The sequence below is a fragment of the Lissotriton vulgaris genome, chromosome 1_1 (genome assembly GCF_964263255.1).
Source record: "Lissotriton vulgaris chromosome 1_1, aLisVul1.2, whole genome shotgun sequence".
NCBI classification, from domain to species: Eukaryota; Metazoa; Chordata; class Amphibia; order Caudata; family Salamandridae; genus Lissotriton; species Lissotriton vulgaris.
This window is the reverse complement of record NC_141685.1, coordinates 1733606315-1733631101: the sequence shown is the minus strand read 5'-3', so window position 1 is coordinate 1733631101 and position 24787 is coordinate 1733606315. Positions and strand designations below refer to the sequence as shown.

Below are 24787 nucleotides of genomic sequence, written 5' to 3'. Positions count from 1 at the left end.
TGACTACCTCTTATTTAAAAGTCTCTGCCCTTCCCAATACTCCATAGAGGCATCGTAAGTTAAGAGCTGTTTTCCTACCCGGCATGAATTCCAATTGATCGGGGTGGATTAACTTATGCAACAGAGGTGCCAGTCGAGTTGCAAGAATTTTGGCTAGGATCTTGACTTCTGCGTTGAGTAACGATATAGGCCGATATAAGGGACATTTTTCAGGTGGTTTCCCACTTGTGTATTACCACATTGTTAGCAACTCTTTGACTCTCGGGTAGTGTACCTAGTTTGAAGCTTTCTTGATACATTTGCACCAGATATGTGGCAATTTTGGACGTGGTTAGTTTGTATAGCTCTATTGGAAGGCCATTTGGGCCCATGGCTTTACCAGCCTTCAGGGCCCCAATCGCCTGTATCACTTCCTTCTCAGTCAGTTCTGACTCCAGACCTTCTCGATCTGTCTCATCTAGAGAGGGCAAATTAGGAGTGGCTAACCGATCTTGGGCTTCGGTCTGGGTGGATGACTTTGATGTGTAGAGTTGTTGCCTGTAGTATGTTGCAAAAGCCTCCGCTATTTCCTTCCTGTCCCTGAGTAGATATCCCCCCATCTGGGGCAATTTCAAACACCCATCTAATCGCCCTCTCCCGTTTCTCTAACCACAATAACAATTTACCCGCCTTGTCTCCCACCTCGTATATGCAATGTAGGGTAGCTTTGGTGGTGTGCTCTTGCTGCTTTTTCTGCAATGTCTTTATATTATTTCTGTTTAATCCACAATCTGTGTTTCATTTCCGATCAGCTCAGACTCAAATTTTCTGAATCTCGTCTTCTGTTGCTATCAACTGTTTCTATGTCTCTTTTTTTTATAACCGGAGATTGAAGAGATCCCCTGCCCCCTGTTTACTCCTATATAAGTTTCCCTCATTATTCGGGCTGAGTTCACCGACCCCTTATTCGGGTTAAAATAGTTTGTTGTTTCAGCTAAATCCTCCCTAATGGCAGGTATTTTTAAGTACCATGTGTTAATTGCCATTCCCTGTTCCTTAGATGTAGGAGGATTACAGTAAAGTGTGACAAGTGGGGAGTGGCCGAGATACCCCTCGAAGTGTCAAAAGTGTCCTTGTCCACCCCTGCTTCAAAAGGCTGGTTAGGTGCAGAGCATTTGAACGGGGTTCCCCCTAGGGGACTGGGGTTGGAAGATGCCTATTAACAAACTCATCACTTTTATGCTCGGGGATGGGGGGTGAGGGGGGGGGGGGGGGGTGGCTAGCGCAATGGACAGCGCGTGTTGAATAGAGGTGTAACTGCCTCACAATATTCATCATCCAGGGGCAGGAATGACGGGGGTTGCTTCTCCTTCAATGTATACTGGGTGGCCTGCATCCCTGATAATAAGCCCTAGCGTAACTAGGCCCAAGTAAATGAGTCTGAGGCTCTGAGATATCCCACAAAGGGTCTTCACCGGCACCTCTCTGAGCCTGCAACTCGCATTTATTATGCTGGCAACAGAACAAGCCAGTAACCTGGGGCTCCACAAGTAATAGGTCAATGGCATACCCTACTTAACTCGGGGGGATCGCAGCCTGGGCTCGCGGTGCCAAGGGGAAAAAGTCCTACTTGCTTATAGACCTGTTTATATGTGCGTCTTGGTCACTGCCATGGTCACTACAATGTGAACACTTTAATTATGAGGAATACAGGCCCGTTTTGGGCGGTCGTCACACTCCAGGCTGCCTTCCGGCACAGAGAGCTGGGGCTCTTGCATGTGAATCCGCACTCCCGTTGTGAGGGACCCGATGCTCACGAGCCCCACACAGTCTATGCCGCACTACCACACTGCACTAACTCTGACCGGAAGATAAGCCACCTGTACAGGATCACTGAGTTACCATCCCGTGGTCACCTGTGAGGAAAATACACTATAAGAAGTACTTATCTGGAAGTCTGCAGGAGCAGCGAAGAAAGAGGAAGCACAGAACCTGTGAAAGGGCTATTTTGGAGAGGACATTCTGATTGGATGTTACTATTCTGAGATTTTCAAAGGTTTCCTGGGAAAGGAAGTTTTTTTCTTGCTTTATGGCTGCTGTAATAAAAGTGAACTAAGGTTAAAGCATAATCCTCTCCTCCAGTCCGGACATAGAATCAACACACACCAAAGAAAATATCCGAAATTAAATTATTGGAGCTAGGTTTTTAGTTTTTTTCTTAAAATGTGGAAATCTGATTTCCTGTCTGATAGAATTTGGTGATTCCTTTTACTTTTTACGGTCAGAAATGAAAAAGTATGACCACCCCTGTGCAGGAGTGCAAAACATAGGGTAAAAGCCACCAGAGAAGCATTCACAGAGTATATGTTACAATTTGGACATAACGGTAGAATTGACTCTGCCAAATGCCTAGTGCCTTAACCATTCCTATATATGACCAAGCAACAAAAAAATGTCCTTCTTGCAAACAGGGAGACTGGGTAGCTTCTTTAGGAAAGGGGATGTGCTGTTCAGGGAAGATTGAGAAGCATCATGATAGCTGAATTTTGGACCACCTGTAACTGCTTAAACTGACACTCCAAAATCTGAAGATATAAAGAATCCAATGTGGGCATGAGAAACCGATTTACTGGCCTCCAATGGAATGAATATTGAAGATTTTATGCAGCATTTTCAAGATGAAGTGACAAGTCACCACAAATTTGCCCTCTTCATTATTGACCATCAGCTCATTGTCAACTTGGTTAGTCTTAGTCAGCTCATGGTCTATAATACCTCCCAAATTCCTTATCTGAGGTGCGGGTGCTTGATTAGCTTCAAGTTATGCTAGCTACTTCCCCTTGACCCAAAGCCGAGTTTGTCTGCTAAGCAGAAAAACTTCTGTTGTCTGAGTTCAGCTGGAGACAGTTCGAATACATCCAAGTGGTGACCTTGCTCATTCCCATTCAGAAGTCACAGCTACTTAAGCCAACATCTGCAAAATCTGCATATCATATGCCATGATTTCAGACCCAGAGGAATGCATCAGGTCAGCCAGGGGGAGCATATAGATTTTCAAAAAAGTGGAACGCTGGGAAGATCCCGGAGACATACGTTGTGTCATGGTAAAAACTGCTGCAGAAAAAGAAGCAAGAGATACCGCCTGTGTTCTGTCAGATGGAAAAGATGCAAGTAAGGGCCTCATGAAAGACTCTTGTCTGTGCCCAAATAAATGTATGGTAGTGCCTAAGAACTGACCTGTACTTGTTCTTGTCATCCGGGTAGTAAGTAGCACTTCATTGGTACTCTAAAAACTTGTGTTAATTCTCTGCATGTAGCCCCTCTGAATACCATTGAGTGGAGGGCTGCTCCCGACGAGCGTGAAATATTTTAAGGGGAGTAACTCAATCAAGATATCTAATTACCCAGCTTCTAAAGTTTAAGGTGGTATTAAGCATGTCAAACTCCACATCAAGTGCAGCGTTAGCTGAAAACTCACAGAGCATATTCTGGGAGATTTTAAACTGGGGATGCAAGAGAGCGTTGTGTGCAGTTAAAATCCTTAACATTCGGATCTATAGGACAACTAATAATAGGCCTTTAGGGAGCCCAACTGAAGTGTTGTAGGAGCATTTTAAAATATTGGTAAAAACTGGACCAAGTAAATCCCCAGATAAGTGTGTAGACTGGGTTACAATAAGGCTTAATCTAAGGGGAGGTAGCTCACCCAGAGGCAAAAGTTTGGAGGCTTTTAAACCGATGTAGCTAAAATCAGACCGCCTTAGGCTGAAAGGGTCCTGATGATTTAGGGGCTTATACATAAGTGCACCTGTGTAGAAGAGTGAAGAACTAACTTGGTTTAATTATCAAAAATTCCACAGCACCCATAACCAGCATATCAATCATAGTGCAATAAAAGACTGTGTAGTATAGGAGGCACCACGCCTCCATTTCTTGCGGTATGATCAAGATAAATTGAGAATTCCATAGAGTTCGCAGTAAAGATGTGTGAATGAGACAACAGTTGCAACAAGAAATGCCATATGCCTAGCAAATGTTTGTGGAGGGAGCAGACATTAATACTTGCATGCCAAGTGCCTCGAAAATAGAGCTGTAATTGAGACTGCCATCTTGGTATTGGAAGATGTTAACTTGCATAGATAGCAAGAAAAAAGCTTAAATGCATAATTGCAAGCTTATTGAAACATAGCTTAATCTGCTACCATCACCCATTGGCACAGGAAATTGCATACCCGATTCTCCTCCCACAGCCCCTTTCGCTCCTCAACTGTCCCAGGACCTACTTAATAGCAGGTGCAGATCAGTTGCACCACTGATGCGCAAGGGGCAAGCCCCTCTACGCTTGAACTGTGCCCAGCGGCAGGAGCCCTGGTTCTCCACCTCCCTACTGCTACCCTGTTGTTGTACCTCAGTGTTGTTGGCTCCGGCCACCACTTTCCGCTCTGCTGCCAAACAGCACCACACTACACAGAAAGTATGTTCACAAGCTCCTCCTGCAAGTCAATCACTCTCCTACTCGTCAATCACTCTCCTACTCCCATCACTCTCGTACAACCAGCACCCAGTACCCCATTCGCTTATACTCACACAAACTAGACGTCCACTTAAGCTCACACAGGGCAAAGACGACCTACACAACATTCCATACTTATATGCATGCTCCTCAACACAGCTCACTGTAGGAAGCTAGCTCTTTTTATAGTATACCAAGAAGACTTATACTGTGCAAAGAGTTCAGGTATACCCTTATGATTGGACAGGGGCTTGCTCTAGCAATCCCAAGGAGTAGTGTGGTCGAGCAGCCTTAGGCTTATCATTGAGGAGTGTTGCACATCTGCAAATATAGACACAGTCAATAAATGTTACACACAACTCAAAAAGAAGATCCACACCAATTTATAAAAAATAACATCTTTATATAAATGTAGGGACCAGAATCCAAGCGATCGCCTAAGTACGTTTCGAGATAGAAATACATTTAGGTTTCAAAAGTCGACACTTGTGCAATTTTCTTAGGTGGCCCACCGGGGACTTTGTGGGTTGGGTACACCTTTGGTCCACTTTCACTCGGGCTGGGGAAGGCTGGTGCAGAGGTCATGAAGCGTCCGGATTTGTACGGCTGAGGGTGTTAGGGGAGTGTAGGGTAGTAGCCAATGGTCTACTTACCCCTGCGGTCACTACACCCCCTATATGACCACTTCCTGTAGGAAGTGGGCATAACCCTGTCACAGAGTTCCTAAGTTTGCCATCACAAAGATGTCAGACTCCAGATTTTTGTATGGACTTCAAGTAGCTCACCTTAGGGGTGGAAGTAGCCTGAAGGTGAACATGCCTCTCTGACTACTAATTTTCCCACATGTCCAGGTGCCAGATGGACCCTTGACGGGGTCGTCGGCATTCTCTCCTGTGAGGGAACCTTGATTTGCATTCCATGGGCGCTGGTCTCTTTTAAGCTCTTTGCCTTGGAATTCTCTCATCTGTGGTGGGAGGCTGGCTAATACCAGTCAGTCAGCACGCTAGTAGTTGGTAGGTTTTCAAGGCCCACCTCTAAGGTGCCTTCCCTGTGCATGTATTAATAAATACATCATTGGAATTAGTGTGGGTTTATTTATACAAGATGTTTGAAACAAAACATCTTGGGTTTCAGTGAAGCCATCATGTAGATTGGGAACTCGTTTTCATCAGATTCCAGCACATGTACTTAAAATGGCTTTATTGGTCACTTGTACTGACAGCAATTGGACTGACCAGCACAGGCTCCTATCTGCTCATGTAGATATGTCTTCACATGCAGTACGGTGCTCCCTGCCTTAGGACTGTAAGGTCTGCTGTAGGGGTGACATACCCAGGCTTCATGCAGTGTCTGTGGGCATGGCACACAGGAATGTGTGCCATGTTGTGTTTTCATTTTTGTCTGCACCAAGACATGCAGCTTGCAATGGCAGTCTGCTTCTGTTTGGTGAGGGGTCACTTAGGGTTGCACAATACATGCTGCAGTCCTTAGGGGCCCTCTATAGTACCCCATGCCCTAGGTACCAGGGGTACCATTCACTAGGGACTTACAAGGGGTGCTAAAGATATTGCCAATTGGGGATAATTGCACAGTTTTTAGGGAAAGAGAGCAGGCACTGGGGACCTGGTTAGCAGGTACCCAGTGCACTTGGAGGCATAATTGCATTGAATACCAGGAAAAAAAGTGGGGGTGACCATGTCAAAAAGGGCACTTTCCGACACTCCCCAAACACGATATGAAACCTATTGCACTACCACACTCCAGACCTACTTTTCCTCACTGAGACATGGCTAAAATCAATATCTGTACCAGACATCCCCACTGGCTGTAAGATCGACAGATCAAACGATCAGCACAAGCCCGAAGGTGGAGTCTCCATCGTATTAAAAGATACCATCAACTGCATCACCTAAAATGACACTCCCACCAGCTACCTGGAATATTTCATGTGCAAGATTGGCAGCACAGCTAACTTCTCCTTATGTGGAAGGATTGTATACAGACCACGAGGACCCGCACCTTTCTCGCCAGTAGCATCAAAGGCTATGTTGCCTTCCTCTTCATCATCACCAGCACATTCAGCCTAGAAAGCTGCAACGACCCAAACTCTTTAGCCCTTCTAGAAATCTTTGGAAACCTTGACCTCACACAGCGTGATACCGAGCCACTCACACAGTGGTATACACTTCCTGCACCACCACCAGAACCGCCTTCTGCAGTTAGTAAAGGAACACAGTAGAGGAGTTGGCTTCTGTCCCCTCAGCACACCGGCCCGAGCACACCAGCAACTTGTCACGCTATCAAGAACCTCAAACGCTGGATCACAACATGTGCTGACACCCTGGCTCCCCCTCAAAGGCAACTAGAGCAAGAGACTGACCAGAGGCAAGCTGGTACACAAGGGAATTTAGGATGACAAAACACCACTGCAAGCATCTAGAGAGCAAATGAAGAAAAAGACTTTGAGGTAGAGGCTAAGTAGTCAAGATGAAGGTCCTCCCCAAATGTAATTACATTTTTGGTATGTTGCAGCTGGTTATGTCAGTCTCCTATCTGCAGAGCATCCAGCACTCCACCTCCGATTTCATTTGGGGTTCTGAAAGACCAAGATTAAAAGATGCGAAGCTCTACTCCACATTGAAGAAGGGTGGCTTACGTCTTCCTCGCTTGGAGGGTTATTGGCTAGCACAGCAGTTGGCCCACTCTGTGTATTGGTTGCCTACATCCAGGGTCACACCATTATGGGTAAAGTTAGAGCGCCATATATTGCAATCTTCTGGAGATCTGGCTGTTTATTACAGTTATAGACCTCGAATTACCCCCCTAGTGAATCCGATGATGCACACCTCCCAATAGGCAAGGCATCTGGCCCCAGGCTGGTGCAAGTCCCGAGTTATATTCACGCTAATGCCACATTGTGGCACAATGCGCCCATAAGTTATTGGGGAGGAAATTAATTAGCCCATCTGGATTAATCATGTAATTTTCCACATTGAGGACGCTATCTCTAATGGCTTTATCAAATCGTTCCCCCACTTGAGACGGGAATTTGCGATTCCCGCCCTCCCAATTATATAGATACAATCAATTATCTCATGATTTCGTGCATGACCTTGGGAACACTCATACTGCCCTCCCCAGATCACCCATTACTCAATATATACACCTCTTGAAAACTTTTCAGGGGACTATCTAAGGATTGTATGTCACATCACAGTTTTTCTGCTCCCACATCCGCTGCACTGACAGCCTTGTGAGAATCTCGTCTTAACACAATTCCTGGATGGGGACTAGGATTCTCTATTGGCGGATTATAATAAAGGATTACAAGAAGTGCATTTTAAGTTGAGTGTTTTTAAATTCTTCACCACTATCACTGATTCCAGCAAGGTTCAACGATGCCCATCTTAGTGTGCACTCCTGCTGTTGGAGATGTGGCCTTTCAAACTACAACATAGGCCATATTTTATGGGAATGTGATCGACTGAATGCCTTTGGGATCATATGAAAAAAGGCCTTCGGATAGACAAACCTTTGTGTGCCCAGATAGTGCTCTTGCATGATACTTCTGACCTCCCTTCAGTGACCCAACATGTTAATAAATGGCTTTCCATTGCCCTAGGAGTAGTGAAATTGGGGATTCTGTGACTTTGGAAATCGACTCTAATACCCACTCTTGAGGCTGGTTGGATAACCTATATGATATGGCAAGTTTTGAAGGAGGGCGTGACTTAGGCGCCGATGTGAGCGGAAGCGGTCTCTGGGGCTCCTCCGCGACCGCCCTTCTTACCTGCTAATCCTGACCACTATAGTGGGCCCCCAACACCACATTGTGGGGCGGATAGCCCGGGGCTTCCATCGGGAGGAATGTGGGACGCCGGCGAGGGTGTCTGCGTTGAGAAACAAGCCTTTTCTTCTTGCTGCGGTCTGCCGCTCCGTGCCTTAAAATGGCGGCGGCGGAGAGGCCTGACCGGGAAATGATCGCGGACGACGGGGGTGCCTTGTAAGTGCCCTGGTCTTCCCCATGGACGCCGGAGTGGAGATGGCGGCACACCCTGCCCACCGACAGTAAGAAAGTGACGGGAGTGGGCGATTGTCCTTGGTTTGCTGGCCGGACACATCTGCCTGACCCTAAGATGGCAGCGCCCGCGCTGTAGATTGCCACCATTCCCTCAGTTGTCGGTGCGGATCTGGGAGTGGTGGTTCGACCCGAGTATCAGGCACATGTCCTGGTGGAGTCCTGGGGACTGTCTGCAGCGCTTCCTGGACAGTGACCTGAGGAGCTGGGGCGCACTCAGGAATACCCCGGAATTGACGTGGAGGGCCTCCCAGGTGACATTGTGGGACAACCACTCTCGATTGCAGCAACCCCCTTGACTGTGAAGCCCCGCATGGTGGCCTTCCGCAACTGATTTGGCACCTGGTAAAGGGGTCTGTCCTGGAGACTGAGAGAGCACTCACCGGTTCAGCGTGAAGGCAGCTGCGCCTGCCTTGGGCCCAGGGTGAGCGGTGAAGGGCGAAAAGTACACGGACAGTACTCCAGGTCTGAAACCAGGGCAGCTGTCGACTCGACCCGTGCCCCCCCCTCCCCCCGGAGGGTCTTGGCGGAGGAGCACTGTGAGGCTTACGGGTCTAGCACAGCCCGGGGAACATTAGTGGAAGCTCCGTGGGCCCGTTGGAACCTACGCCACACTACGGATCTGCGAGACGACCCTGCGGTGGTAATTGCTGCTACGGCCCACCTGGGAGTGTGGGGCAGCCGCTTATGAGACTGAGGCGTGCGCTGGGTTACTGTGCGAAGTAGTTACTGGCCACGAGGGGCTTGGGGCGCCCTGCCTGCTCGCACACTTCGGCTGCGGAATCGACTGAGCGGAGGTATGGTGAGAAGCGGCCTGTTGACTGGAGAGTCCACTAGGCTGGTGGCTCATTGGAATAACCTGTGCGGACCTGTCCAGACACAGAGAGAGTCGCCGAACCCTAGACTGAGGGGGGGGTGAGCGTATAGACTCAGCTGTTTTTACTCCCTCTTGTTGCCTGCAAATATCAAGATGGGCAGGGGGACCAGGAGAAAGGGGTTTGAGGTATTGGCGATAAAAGAGACGGACCGGCAGGGGATGAAGAAAATGCTTCAGCTGTGCGCAGTACACCCACGCAACCCGGGGACCCTTCTTTGGGAGAAATCAGGCAGGCCATCATAGCCTCGAGGGAGGCGTTGGTGAAGAGAATGGATGCCATTGCCTCGGATCTGTCCCTGTTAAAGGACGACCACCGGAAACTTAGAGCGGTTGGCGACCGGCGAAACCACTGTGAAAGACATTCCTGATGCGGTTACCGCCTTTCAAAAATCACTGAGTGAGGTGGTACATAGATTCAAGGTGCTGGAGGTGAGGGCGGAGGACAGCGAAGGGCGCTCCAGGCGCAACAACCTCCGCATAGTAGGAGTCCCGGAGCAAGTGGAGGGAGCAGGTGCGGTACAGTTCTCGGAGGCATGGCTGAAAGCGGAGGTGGCGCCGGAGGGCCTCTCCCCATTTTATTTTATTTATTTATTTATTTTAAAAGTTTTATATAGCTGCGCTGGAGCGTGCACACAGGGTTCCAGCTAGTCCTCCTAAACCTGGAGCTCCACCCTGCCCAATGGTGGTGCGACTGCTACACTACCGAGACCGCGATCTCATTTTGCAGAGGGCCCGGGAGCAACCGAATTTGTGGATTGGGAACAGCAAAGTAATGATATTTCCAGACTATACTAGAGAGGTACAGTGCCAAAGGACCTTCTTCCTGGCAGTCAAGCGGAAGCTGCGCCAACTCCACCTCCCCTATGCCATGCTGTTGCCGGCCCGGCTACGAGTGACTGCCGAGGGGGGACACACTTTTTTCTCACGCCGCAGGCCGCTTGGGACTGGTTGGAAGCCCGGGGAGGACCCGGTACACGCTCGTCGTCGACTGCTTCGCTGAGAGGACGCCTGCCCGCCGCATCGCCGACACAGAGACCTGTATCTCCCACGGATTGGCGCCAGGAGCGAGACAGGGCGGTGTTAGCAGTGGCGGCCATCAGCCAGGGAGCTGTTAGTCTGGACAGCAGCAGTTCGGAGTACGTGAAGAGTTGAACGGAGATCCCAAGTGAGTAGTGCTCAGGGACACTCAGATGCAGATCTTCCTGTTGTTACTCCGCAAACTGCTGATGGGATGTTTGGGTGATGGAGCGGCGGGGGCGGCGTGTGAAGAGTGGTAAGGTCACGGCGCTGACTGGTGGGTCCCTAAACACCTTTGCCAGGTCGTGACGGGATGCGATGACTCTCCGCAAGGACACTGGGGGGCCTGGATAGCTATATTGACTCGAATGGGGAGGGGGGGGGTGCGGGGGGGGTGGAGTTCTGGGGGCATCATGGTAGAGTTCGGAGCCACCTTCTCTTGATAGAGCTTTGTATGCACATTTCCCTAGTTTGGATGGGGTTGCCTCGTTGGGTGCCTGTCCTGGGGAGGGGGAGTTGGGGATGTTTTACTTGTTGTCTTTTTTCAAGGGGACCCAGGCGTGTCACGGGGTTGAGTGTTGCTGAGCATTTTAAATGTCACTACATGCAATGGGACCCGCATTAGACTACGCATGTCTCACATGGAATGTACGGGGCATGCATAATACGAGTAGGCGCCACAATATACATTCATATCTGATCCGTAGGGGCATACACATTACATTCCTTCAGGAAACCCACCTCCTGGCGAAAGCGGGGAAAGCACTACAGTGCCGTTGGAGAGGTCAGGTTTATTATACTGCGTATGAGAGGGGGGGTACCGATTTGGGTACGGGCTGGAGTTCCATTCCAATGCACAACACAGTTGGTTGACCCAGAGGGCAGGTATGTGGTGGTACAGGGGAAGTTAGATGGTAGGGGCCTTACTCTGGGGTGTGTGTATGCGCCTAATGCTGACCAACATGCCTTCTCCCTGCGATCACGTAAGTTAGCGACCTCCCTCACGGGGCCGCTATTATTAGGGGGCGATTTTAACTGCATCACAGATGTTGCATTGGATCGTTCCCACCCCTCTCTCCTGGATGCGCTGGCGCATAAACCAGCAGTAGTGTGTAGTAATTGGCAACAGAAGTGGGGATTAGTTGACACCTGGTGGGCCCAACACCCACTGACCAGAGATTCCTTTTTTCTCTGCCCTACATGAATTGCATGTCCGCCTCAATGCCTTCTTGTGCTCCCGGACGTCCACGGGGGGGATCCATAGAAGTGAATACCTCACAAAGACTATTTCTTTTCATAATCCGGTGTTGGCCCAGTTGGGATGGGTGCAAGTGCGCCCCAAAATCCCCACCTGGAGATTGTGGCCGGAGGCGCTGGATGATCAGGTTTTCCGCACTACCAAATCAAATTTCAAAGCTTTATTCGACAGCAAGTCATAAAAGCAGTTATACATCCTACACTACACAATAAATACTACAATATTAAATACATTATTTTTAAAAAACTCATTAAACCATAATGCTGTCATGTTCCAAATAAGAAGACAATTTATACATAATACTTAAAAATAGTTCAATAAAACATGATTTTTTTAAAAGTTGACCTACATTAAGCGGTGTCAGTTAATTCATTGGGCAGTATCTAACTGTTGTAAAGTGCGGGTGCGTATAGTCCATGCCCAACCTAAAAATTTTGCAACGGCAATCGCCATGCAGGGTGTACAATCTGATTCCAGCACTCTTAACGCCTCTATATATCTACGTGTACCTAAGTTTAAACACACAGGTTTTATCCACTTCCGTCGTGGACTTACATAAAGGGGACAAACAAACAGTAGATGAGCAATGTTCTCGATAGAGTCTTTACAATGGAGGCATTTGTCGTCCTGAATAGCTGACCATTTGCGGGTAAATGCCTTTAAAGGAAGGGTCCCGGTTCTGAATTGGAAATACAATTTTCTATCAAACGGCCTTTCAATAATGTCCCAGTAAGCCTCACAAGATGTTAGGGGTTTGATATCCAGAAAACGTCCTGTTAAATTAGTGTTGGATCCATTACTATAAGCGGTCGACCATACCATTTCCCAATAAAATATTTTCAGTGTTGCCTTTGATGGCAAGCTTTCGGCATTGGGAGTGATTCATAGGTGGTCTAGTTCCAGCTTAATTAGCAAACCTCTTATTTCCTTTAACCACAGGATCGAATGGAAACGATCTGCCCTGGTGATATCCTTCAAGGCATAATGCACTAGTTCAGGGCTAGTCATAATGCGTCTCCAGTATAATAAGGGTCGCAGCCGTGCCAAATCCTCAATGTTCTTCCTGCCAAGGTCGTATGCCAGTGGAATGGTAGGGGTACTTTGGGGAACCCCCACAAGACAGCGTAGAAACCTGTTTTCCGCCAGTTTTAGTTGTTTCAAATTGGAGAATCCCCAAAGTTCCGAGCCGTATAAACAGGCACTAATCACCTTCATGTTATAAATTTCTAAAGCAGGGGTGATTGGCTTAGTCAATGAGGCTTTATGTTTAAGAGCCACTACACCCGCCAACTGGTGGAATTTTAAAACAGCCATGTCGGTGTGGTTTTTCCAACTCCTATTACACTGAAGGGATATTCCTAGATACGTGAAGGCCTCAACCTGTTCTAGGGGAGTACCATTAAAATTAATTGAACCCTTAAATGTGTTCCGCTGGTTCAAACACATGAACTTGGTTTTGGAGGTGTTTATCTCAAGTCCACGTGTTTGACAAAACTCACCCAAAGCGTTAACTGCCTTCTGAAACCCACTCGGGGTTCGAGAAACTATCAGCGTGTCGTCCGCAAACATGAGGACTGGCACGCGTGCCCCTGCTAGAACAGGAGCATTGGTGGGAGAACGGCTTAGATGGTCTACAATGCCATTGATGTAAATAGAAAACAGTGTGGGTGCCAGAACACACCCCTGCCGGACCCCACGTTCGACAGGGAAGGTGTCCGTCACCTCACCCTGAGCCCCCCACCTGATTCTAGCATAATTGTTCTCATGCAAGCGGACAAGAAGCGTCAGCAATTCCGGGGCCAATCCAGCTTCGGCGAGTACCCTCCAAAGTTTAGAACGAGGAACTAGATCAAAAGCTGATTTTAAATCTACGAAAACAGCGTAAAGAGTCCCATTAGTTAGCATCACGTTCCTCTAGTATATAGCTATGAAAAAAAAGACCTGGTCAACTGAAGTTGTACAGGGACGGAAACCAGCTTGATAAGGGGATAAAATATCTTTTTCTACTATCCAAGTTTGCAGTTTGTTTTGCACTAGTCGACCTATTAACTTTTGGGCAGAGTCTATTAGACTGATAGGTCTATAATTGCTAGGTAGTGATTTGTCTCCCTTTTTAAAAACTGGAATTATTTCTGCACCCTTCCATGAGGTCGGTATTGGTGCACCCCTAGCCACAGAATTAGCTAGCCACTCAAAGTACTGACACCAAGATAATCGATCACTTAAAAACACATCAGCAGGTATGCCATCCGTTCCTGGGGCTCGGCCCCCTATCACGCAGTCTAGCGCTATGCTAACATCTTTTTTAGTAAATAGCTGACATTCATAGAAAACTGTAGGGGGTAGTATACACTCACCTTCCGCTAGATCACGAGCGTATTGTGGTTTGAAGAAGTCTACCCACTGGTTTTTTGCAACATTATTTTGCGGGGGTTGTGCTATCCCCCCTCTATCCCACTTAACCAGGGCCCAAAATTGACTTTGATTCTTTGCAGCACAGGCGGATTTGAGATCACGCCAGTGAGCCTCATCCCACTGTTTCCTGGCCTCTTTTTGTGCCTTCCTATATATATCCCTCGCCTTTCTTACACCTAGGATGTTCTTGTTTCTAAGTTCTGTGCCGAGATTCTGGCAGGCTACTCTACAGGACTTATCGTACCATCCCATTTTGGGTAATTTTTTGTGATCATTGTCTAATTTTGTGGGCTTCTTAAAAAACTCCTGGAGCTTGGCAAAAAAGTTTGTATGAGCCTCAAGCATAATTTCAGGAAAGTTTTGATTTATGGTATGTGAATTTATCTTACCCACTTCTTTGACCACCACTTTTTTGAGATCCTCTAACCTCGCTGTGTTCTCAATTAGTCTACCCCATTTTATGTGGCGCAGGTTATTCGAGGCTACAATATCTAAGGTTACTTTGCCAACCCCATGATTTGGTTCTCTTTTTATTTATTTATTTATTTTGAAAGTTTTATATAGCGCGAACAAGATCTTTGCAGATATCAGAGCGCTTTACAGAAAAGTAGCAAAATATGGTAGGTACATGAAGGAGCATAGTCAATCAGATAAACCAATGGAACAAATAGACAATCAGATAAACAAATAGTACAAATAGGTGCAGAGTCTCAAATAGATCCAAAGTAAAAATTCAGGTGAATTTAGCCATGAGGATAGCTTTTACTTCTTTCTTAAAAAATGCAGTGGAGGAGATAAGTCTGGTTTCTGGAGGGAGTGTATTCCAGATTCTGGGTGCCATTCCTGAAAAGGAACGTTTATATGTTTTTTCCTTCCGGAATCTTCGAGGTTTCAGAAGAAGATTTTTTGTGCTTCTAGTGGTTCTTGACCCACAGATATTGACCGCTTCTGAGTGAGGTAGCCGGGTGAGTTGTGGTGTACAGCCCTGTGTGTCATGCAGGCAATTTTCAGATGTATTCTGGCTTCAAAAGGCAGGCAGTTCAGGGATTTTAAGTCAGGGGAAATATGCGAGTGTTTTTTTGATCCAGTGATTAGTCTCGCTGCAGCGTTCAGAAAGGTTGTAGATAGGGGGAGTCCGCAGAGGGCAACGCTTCCGTAGTCTATGCGAGGAATGACTAGGGCTTGTACTGCAGTTTGGAAGTCCTTGGCTGGGAGGAAGGGTTTAAGTTTCCTCAAGGTATTGATTTGGAAATTAGCTCCCTTAGTTGCCTTGCTGATATGCTGCTGCATGTTGAGATTGTCCAATCAATCTAAAAACTGAAGGCCCTCTTTAGATAGTCTGTGAAGCTGGTCCACTTCCTTAGAGGGGTAAGGTAGAACGCAGAAAGTTGGAACGGCGATGCACTGCCCTATATGGAAGGGCGCGCCTACCTTCAGCAGGCATGCCACATTTGTCCGGAAGACCAGTTGGTGTAGGAAAAATGTAGAACTGTAGGGTACACAAAGGCTATAGTTCACATACTCGCCTGGCAGAGGTTATAGCAATAAGGAACACAGTCTTGTTGGTCAAGAGATGTAAATGACAACTATACATAAGTTCGAATAGAGTGCACAGTAGATAAGTGAGAACCAAACTAAGGTCCCACAGCAGCATCACATAAGATATTGATGGGAACATGATTGTGGTCACTCCATCCTATTTATTACAACCATATCAGTCAGCCTGTGCCATTCTCTAATGTCCACCAAAAAGTAATCTATTCGGCTAGAGAACCTACCATTATCGAATGTTTTGTCCCCCTGGCGATCTGACTGGGTACGTCCATTAGCTGCTCTGAGTCCTCTTGATAGACATAAAGCCTTCATTTGGATGGCCACCGCTGACCATCTTCTGACTACGGGTAATTCTAGCTGGGGGACACCCCACTTGCTATCCTCCTCTTCTGCTAGGATTTGGTCTTCTTGGCCAAGCGGTTCAAATGTGGTGTTGACATCACCCCCACAGTAAAAGACAGCTGTATTGGGAGTGCCTCAAGGTCAAGAGCGGCGATTACTTCTGATGTTTGACCTCCCGCTACTCCCCTGGCATAGATGTTGAAAATAGCCACCCCCTGTCCGTTAGCCCATGTGAGGTTAACTGACAAGATATCATTTGATGGAGAACTCCTTTGCTGGATTCTACAGCATAATGTTTGGCAGATCCAGATTATCAGGCCCCCTGATGGGCGACCCTTTGGATTTTTTGTAGCTGGGATTTGAAAATTAAGAAACCCTAGATGATGTACTGGGGTCAATGACCATGTTTCCTGGAACAGTAGGATATCAAATTGGTCTATAAAGTTACACCATTCTGGTGATGACAACTTATTAGTAATTCCTGCAATGTTCCAGGAAAGGAAGGACAACCCCGCTTCATCTGCTGCTAAGCATGAGGGGGCCTGAGTTATTAATATGCCTTGGGTTTCATCCTCCAGCCCTGGGTCTGGATCTATATTAATATGGTGATGACCAAATGGATCAGGTGAAGGTGCTTCTGGACCAGGAACAAAACATGTTTCTAACAAGGTGGGGACGGACTGTTGCTCTGAGTATTTGTTCTCCTTTCTATTTACTAGGAAAATTGGATCATCCACCCTTTTCCTTTGGGTCGTGGAGGTAACATTTATGAGACCAATCCCCTCGTCTATGGGAATATGCGTTCTATTTAGCTCAGCTGGTTCATTGAACACTACACTGCCTGCCCTCTCAAGTCAATCACATTCATTCAAGTCTGACAGTGCCGCAAATCTATTTTCAAGACTGATTCCCCATTCGCTGAATTCGGCACCCCTACCCCATTTATTTGACACCGAGTTCCACTTTGTCCTTAATATACTTGGATTCACTGTACTACCTCTACGATAGAAAAAGTCTAGAGTTAGCGGGATGATGTCAGTGCTCCTGCGTTGTGGGGGAAATATGTTTCTCAAGACATCAGGGAGTACTTCTGGATTTAAAAAATGCAGAGCAACGCAATCTCCTTTAAATTTATTCACACTGTTCCCTATCCAGTCCACCCTTCTTGCCATATTAATTTTCCCAGCTAGCTGTTGTTTACCCCATGGAGATATCATCATGTTATTAGATAACCAGTGGAATGCTTTGCTGATCAAGGAAGATGTAGATTCCACTTGACCCGGCTTTAAGGGAGGTACATTGGCCAGGACCAGAACAAGGGGGGAAGCCTCTACAATGAGTTGGACCGGGCCTTTCTCTAAACCCATCACAGTGGATTTTGTTGGGAGGTCTACATTAACTGTTTCCTGGACATCTTTAACTACTGGATGCTAAATAGGGGGAGGATTTGATACCACTTTATCCCTACCCCCTGGCCCATCCCCAAGAACATTCACAGTTGGTTCGACTCTGTTTGAAACTAGAATTGGTATATTACCCACCTCCTCCACTGTCTTGTTTATGAGTCCCCCTAGCCTATTTACCTCTTCTGATAGCTGGTCAATTTTGGCTACCAATGGTTTGATAATGCATTTGATCTTTGAATCAATCATACTCACTAGCTTTTTAATTTGATCATCCTCCAATATCTCCTTCCCACCATACTCCCCATTTGCCTCTTTTGTTGTTATATTTTTGGGTGGAGAGGCTGTCCTTTTCCTGCTAGAGCGTAACCCACCACGTTTACTCTGGCCTTTTCTGCATGCTCTGACTGCTCTAGTTGCAGTCACAGACACAGGGGAGGGGGAGTTATCTTCTATCGTGTTTGACTGATCTGCGGGATCATTATCTAAGTCTAGATCAACAACAGTATGTATATTTTGGTCAGAATTGTCATCTGGGGAAAACTCAATATCTGGGGCATCACTGCTATGCACCTGTATCGGGACTTCTACCAGGGTGGGTTCTGGCAGCGAGCTCTGTGTGGGGGTAATGGGTGGAGAATTCAAACCCAGCGATATCCTTCTCGTGCTATTGATTTTACTCACAACCTGCACTAGGTAATTGTCCATGGTATTAGATACAGAAGAAGACTTTTGCTCGGACATGTTACACACAGTGAGATGATAGCACACTTGCACTCGGTAACCCTAGAGCAAACAATGAGTAGCGGTTACCAATAGAACGAAAGCACAGAGGTTCCACAAGAAATGACAACAGTAAATCTTACTAGAGGGATACCACAGATGGCCCACGGCAACAACAGACCAGGATCCTGGCCCAGCCCAGTCACTGTCGGTCTCGGACTGTCTGACTGTCCGCCCTTTGTCCGGGCTTCGTCTGGCGTCCCGCTCGCGTCCCGCTGAGCGTTAACGGGCCGTTGATATAGAAGGGCGTCGCAAGCGTGGGGCGTGGCTACCAGGGGGCGCGGCCGAGATGACCGAGGCTATGCAGGGACTCCTGGGCAAGAGAGTCCCTGCCGCGCACTACCCCTGAAGCTGCTGCTGGCTCCCCGACTCGCGCTCGGTCCAGAGGTGTAGCTTCAGGGTCAGCCCCCACCTGGAGCCGCGAAGCGGCGGCAGCAACAAAGAACCACAAGGCGAGATGAAGAGGGCAGCCCCAGGTCAGTTTCTTCCTCCAACGTTCAAACTGTAGCGTAAGCGTCCCGCTAAGTCCAAGGGAAACGCTGATTTTCAACTCCCGGCCAAGCGGGGGCGTGGCTACCAGGGGGGCGCGGCCGAGATGACCGAGGCTATGCAGGGACTCTTGGGCAAGAGAGTCCCTGCCGCGCACCACCCCTGAAGCTGCTGCTGGCTCCCCGACTCGCTCTCGGTCCAGAGGTGTAGCTTCTGGGTCAGCCCGAACCTGGAGCCGCAAAGCGACACCAGCGAAGCGGGTGCGGCGAGAAGTGGCGGCAGCAGCAAATAACCACAAGGCGAGATGAAGAGGGCAGCCCCAGGTCAGTTTCTTCCTCCAACGTTCAAACTGTAGCGTAAGCGTCCCGCTAAGTCCAAGGGAAACGCTGATTTTCAACTCCCGGCCAAGTGGGGGGCGTGGCTACCAGGGGGCGCGGCCGAGATGACCGAGGCTATGCAGGGACTCTTGGGCAAGAGAGTCCCTGCCGCGCACCAACCCTGAAGCTGCTGCTGGCTCCCCGACTCGCGCTCGGTCCAGAGGTGTAGCTTCAGGGTCAGCCCCCACCTGGAGCCGCGAAGCGGGTGCGGCGAGAAGTGGCGGCAGCAACAAAGAACCACAAGGCGAGATGAAGAGGGCAGCCCCAGGTCAGTTTCTTCCTCCAACGTTCAAACTGTAGCGTACTACCATTGCAACGGCTATTACAGAATACTTCCAAGCTAATGCGGGAACGGCTGGGTCAGTGACCATGGAGTGGGATGCATATAAGACGGTTATTAGGGGGAGATGCATTTCTGCTACAGCTGGGACCAGGAAGGCTCTCTTGCACGACATCCAAAGGGATGATGAGCGGTTGCGCACCCTGGAGAAGTAGCGCCCTGAAAATCTGACCAAACAAGAGGAGTTGTTAGAAGCCAGAGAAGCGGTGGCCGCTAATGTAGAGCGCCTGCGGTGCTTTGATTACAAAAAATACATCACACGGGCGCATTCAGAGGGGGAGAAGTCGGGGGCCGTCCTGGCTTGGTTGGCCAATCCGGCTCGCCGCGGCTAAGTCATATTGGAGCTGCGGGATCAGATGGGGGGGGGGTCGCCCGCTTGGATCAACAGGGGATAAATTATCTGCTTCTGTTTTTTGATTACTACACAAAGCTTTATCGCAGCCGGGTGGTCCCCTCTGGAGCAGATCTACAGGAGTTCACGGAGGGCGTTGCCCTGTCGAGGTTGGATGAAGAGGAGCCGAAATTGCTGGGGCGGGAGGTGCGAGTGGCCATCAAAAGTATGGCCCGTTATAAAACTCTGGGCTCGGATGGCTTTCCAGTAGAATTTTATCTCACCTACATTGATCTGCTTGCCCCCTATCTCACGCACCTATATAACGAGGCTCGAAGGATAGGCAGATTGCCTGATTCTACTAGGGAGGCAATCATTATTCCCTTGCTAAAACCGGGTAAACACTCTTGGGAGAGGACGGTGTATAGACCGTTATCCATGCTCAACCTTGATTACAAAATCCTGAGCAGGATACTGGCCACTCGTCCACTGCCCCACATGCCTACCCTCATCCAGGCCGACCAATCTGGGTTCATCCCAGCCCGCAACACATCGCTTAATATACAAAGACTCCTACATGTTTTGGAGGCAGGTTCCTACAATGTACACTCCGTCGTGGTATTTGCTGTAGACATAGAGAAGGCCTTAGACAGCTTAAGTGGGAGTACCTATTCCATGTGATGCGACTATTGGGCCTTGGCCCCGATTTTGTAAGGTGGATGGCCCTATTGTATACAGACTCGACTGCCAGAGTCAGAACAGGAAGGGTGATCTCGGAGGCCTCAGGGTAGGGAGGGGCACGCGCCAAAGGTGTCCCCTCTCCCCATTGTTATTTGCTATGGGGGTGGAACCCCTGGCGGCACTTGCGCGTTTGGAGCGGGCGTACCGGGGCCTCGATGTCTATGGCCAGATCCACCATATCGCACTTTATGCGGATGTTCCTGGCAGACACAGGCGAAGCATTGCTGGGGCGAAGTCCCTGCTGCGGACTCTGAGTAGAGTGGCTGGCTTAAAAGTCAATTGGGCGAAATCGTGTCTCTTCCCACTGCGCAAGGGCAGGCTAGACACCAGACCACGGAAGGGGTGAAATGGGAGGAGAGATGTTTGCCCTACTTAGGCACGCTTATTTATCATGAAAAGGAGGATATTCTGGAGGGGAACGTTGGGAAGGCGATCAGAGGGGTCAGGGCTAACTTTGAATTATGGGGTACCTTGCCGTTATCGGAGGCGGGATGTGTGGCACTTCTCAAAATGGTGACCCTTCCGCGTTTACTGTACTTCTTCAGGGCCCTGCCGATCTGGGTTCCGCCAGCCTATTTTAAATGACTCAAAGCAATGATAGTCTCTTTTCTGTGGGGTACGGGCAGACGCAGAGTAGCCCTGAATAGACTCATGAGGCCCAGGGCGGGGGGAGGGTTAGCGGTCCCGAATTATGAAATGTATTATCTAGCAGCCCAGCTCCAATGGCTTACGCAATGGGTGGCGAGGGCCACTAGGGAAGAAGATGAACCCGGTGAGCTGCAAGGTCCCCTGATGGTACTCATCGCTGCATAGTGTTGCGGCTCCCGCTCGGGACCATACACCTTACCCTGGAATTTGCCACAGCCTGGAAATGCTGGAACAGATATCTCCGGAGACTGGCCATAGGGACCCCTTACGCCCCTGACATACCGCTGAAGATGTGTAGGGCTCTACCACCTGGCAGAAACTGGAGTCCTGGGAACAGTAGGGTTTACAGACAATGGGAGACCTTTACGAGGAAGGGGCCCTTCTACCTTTTGATGATCTTCGAGCCCGATACGACCTACCTGGTGGCGACTTTCTGCAATACACAGAACTCACAGCGGCTTTTCGAAAGCACTGGAAAATAGGCCTTACAGAGCCGCCTACTTTCATGGGGTGCCAATATGTTGTGGTTGCGGCGGGCGCCATAAAGGCGGTGACATATCTATGTAGGCGCATGACACTAGAATCCCTGTCCCCAATGGCTGCCCAGAAGCTTAAATGGGAACTGGATATAGGGAAAGACATCCCAGATGGAGCATGGAGTGGGATAGTAGAGAGGGCCTGGAAAACACACGAAATGCGCACTTTCAATTAGTACACTTTCACATCCTACATAAAGCATACTTCACTCCAGCCCGCTTGCATAAATATTTCCCGACCCAGTCAGCGGCCTGTCCGAGGTGCACCATGGTTGAAGCAGATTTCAAACACATATTGTGGGACTGTCCCTCTCTTGACCCCTTTTGGAGGGAGGTGACGGCACTGCTGATAAAGGTAACTGAGAGAGAACTACAACCCTCCATGGTACACTGTATCCTGCATTGGTTCCTCCACATCTCAAAGAACAAAATTACTAGCAGATTCATAGCTTTGGGATTTCTATTGGCCAAAAGGACTATAACCTCCCATTGTAAAGCGAAAAAGGGCCCTAGTATAGATACGTGGAAGGTGGAATTCCGCAAGTGGGCTGAGTGTGAGGGCACTGTCCGGTTACAAATTGCTCGTAGAACGGGCAATGAGAAGGCGTTAGAGAGGGCGAGAGCCTTGGAAAGGCTAGTTATGGAACTTACAGCCCCTGAAGATGCAGATGATGAGACCCGAGCATTTGGGCCCCCAGTCGCACACGGCATAACACGCTACAATAGTCGGTAGGATTCCACCATGAGATAGTGACTAAGTGCTGCGCTTGTCCCACATGTGCAACGCTTGATATCAAAGTGCTTTCATTGATCCCTTTGCATAAAACGCACATTGTCTTAGCCCCTCAGGACATCAGCGAATGGTCCACACTGACACGCCTGGGGGGGTAGGGAGCGAGGGGGGGAGGCAGTTGGGGTTGACTGAGTTTGGGCAGGGATGGGGGTTGGGGGGCAGTTGAGAATGGCTACTAGCACGGCACCCACTAATGGACCGCGCCAGGACCGGAGTTTGAGGCGGCTGCAGATAAAGCAATGGTCATTACTCTTTGAATGATTCTGTTTCTTACCAAGTGCATTAGGGAATGCCGATATACAAATTTGTTATGATGCTTACCAGTACTGCATTGTAAGTTAATAATAAACCAATAAAAATTGTGTTGAAAAAATGTATCTTTATTGTGCTACTCTTGTTAATGTAATGATAAAAACTCGATAAAGAATTGAAATAGCAAGACACCACGGATACAGGCATCTTCAAATCCGCCATTAGAAGCTACCACCAGCAGATACAAAACACCAAGCGCAATGCTCTTGTCGATTGCATCAACATTGGCATTAACAACAGCAAGGAAAACTTCCCCATCATCATCCAAGATTCCACCGCACCTGCAGACTTTGCATCAAACTCTCTGAAATCTTCTGTAACAGACTCCCTGCCGTATACAGCAACTTCCATCCTGACCTGGACCCTCTCACCGTCATAATTCAACTTTCCATCATGGCAGAAGAACAAAGTGACCGTCATCACTGTCTAAATCGCTGCTACCAAGAAGACTATCCACTCATAGGCCTCATCTGACCCTTGCCCCACTACGCCTTCATCAAAGGACGCTCACCGATCCGGGAAGCACTAACACCCATCCTCAACGCCTCCATTGACTCAACCACATTCCTGGACACCTGGAAAACTGTCACCATCATGCCCTTACTTAAGAAACTATTCACTACCCCAGCTGCGCTTTCCAAATACAGATCGATCTCCCTCCTGCCATACCCAGCAAAGGTCTGTGAGAAAATGATCAACCTGTGACTCATCGACCAGCTCAGCAACCGCCAGCTCCTCTATGCCATGCAGTCAGGATTCAGGCGCAACCACAGTACATAAACAGCACTCATCGCTGCCACAGACAACATCCGCATGACGATTGACAGAGGAGACACAACAGCCCGTATTCTCCTGTATCGCTGCAAAATTTGACAGTCTCACACCCCTTCCTCATCAAGCATCAGTACGAGATTTACATCCAAGGACCTGCACCCTGTTGATCTTCTCCTTCTTAACGAAAGAACACAATCTTTCAGCCTGGCACCTTATTCCTCAGAAGCTTGCAAACTTCTCTTCAGATTGATTCACGGTTCATCTCTCAACCACACCCTCTTCAGTACATACATGATCTCTCTGGCCAACATCATCTGTGCATGCATCAACATGCTCTCCTACGCCAACAACGCACAACTTATACTCTTGCTCTCGGACAAGACCCCCAACACCAGAAATAAGTTGGATGTGGCCCCAAGTAATTACCAGTGGCTGAGATTAATTCAAGCTTCCATCCATCGCTTTTTTTGTATACTTAAGTGTTATGCCCTAAGTGGAGCGAGTATGCCTAGACATAGGTCCCGTGCACACTATGCTACTAGAACCAAACTATACTGCCCTGTGATGGTGTGCCCTAGTGTTGCCAAACACAAGCCCAACCCTCCTCCTCCAACCCCCCCCCCCCCCCTCCCCCCCCACCAGCAGCCTAAAAAATTACGCTTGTTTGTTATAGTTGAATATTGGTTGGATTGGCTGTCTGTCTCGTCATGCTTGTAGCTTTCTCCAACCCCAGGCACAGGCTCCCAGTCTACCTGGGAGCGCAAATTGATGGCACCCAAGCCAAACCTGATGTTTTCATGCAGTGTCAGGGCCGCAGCAGATTCTGGGAGTCTGTGCCTGCAGTGCACAGAGTCAGATCGGACCTTCAGATGCTGGTACGTTTTTTAATTTTAATTTAAATTTTGTTGTCCATCCTTGGTTCCCACCCTGCCCTGCCACCAGTTTGGGTCGCTACTGCCTAATAAGCGCAAAACTGCTCCTGGATTATTTGTGTTCTAGTTGAGGGAAGACCTGGCCTGGCAGGTTGGGCTGGACAGTTCCCATTGGGGTAGGGTCAAGACTGATTTCCATATGGCTGGGTCCAAACTGAGGTGGCATAGTGTGTAAATTAACGCTGGACTGGGATGCTTCCTTGAGTAATTACCAGCAGCTGAGATTAATGCAAGCATTCCATCCATCACCTTTTTTGTACACTTCAGTGTGACACCTTCTATAATATTCTACCCA

The 24787-nt window shown here is 48.4% G+C and overlaps 1 protein-coding gene across 3 annotated transcripts in view; it reads left to right on the top strand.

The window, feature by feature from the left end:
• The window catches only part of NUP107 (nucleoporin 107), a 590137-nt gene that overhangs the window by 309941 nt on the left and 255409 nt on the right, over positions 1 to 24787 (top strand). The gene's annotated exons all lie outside the window — the stretch shown is intronic.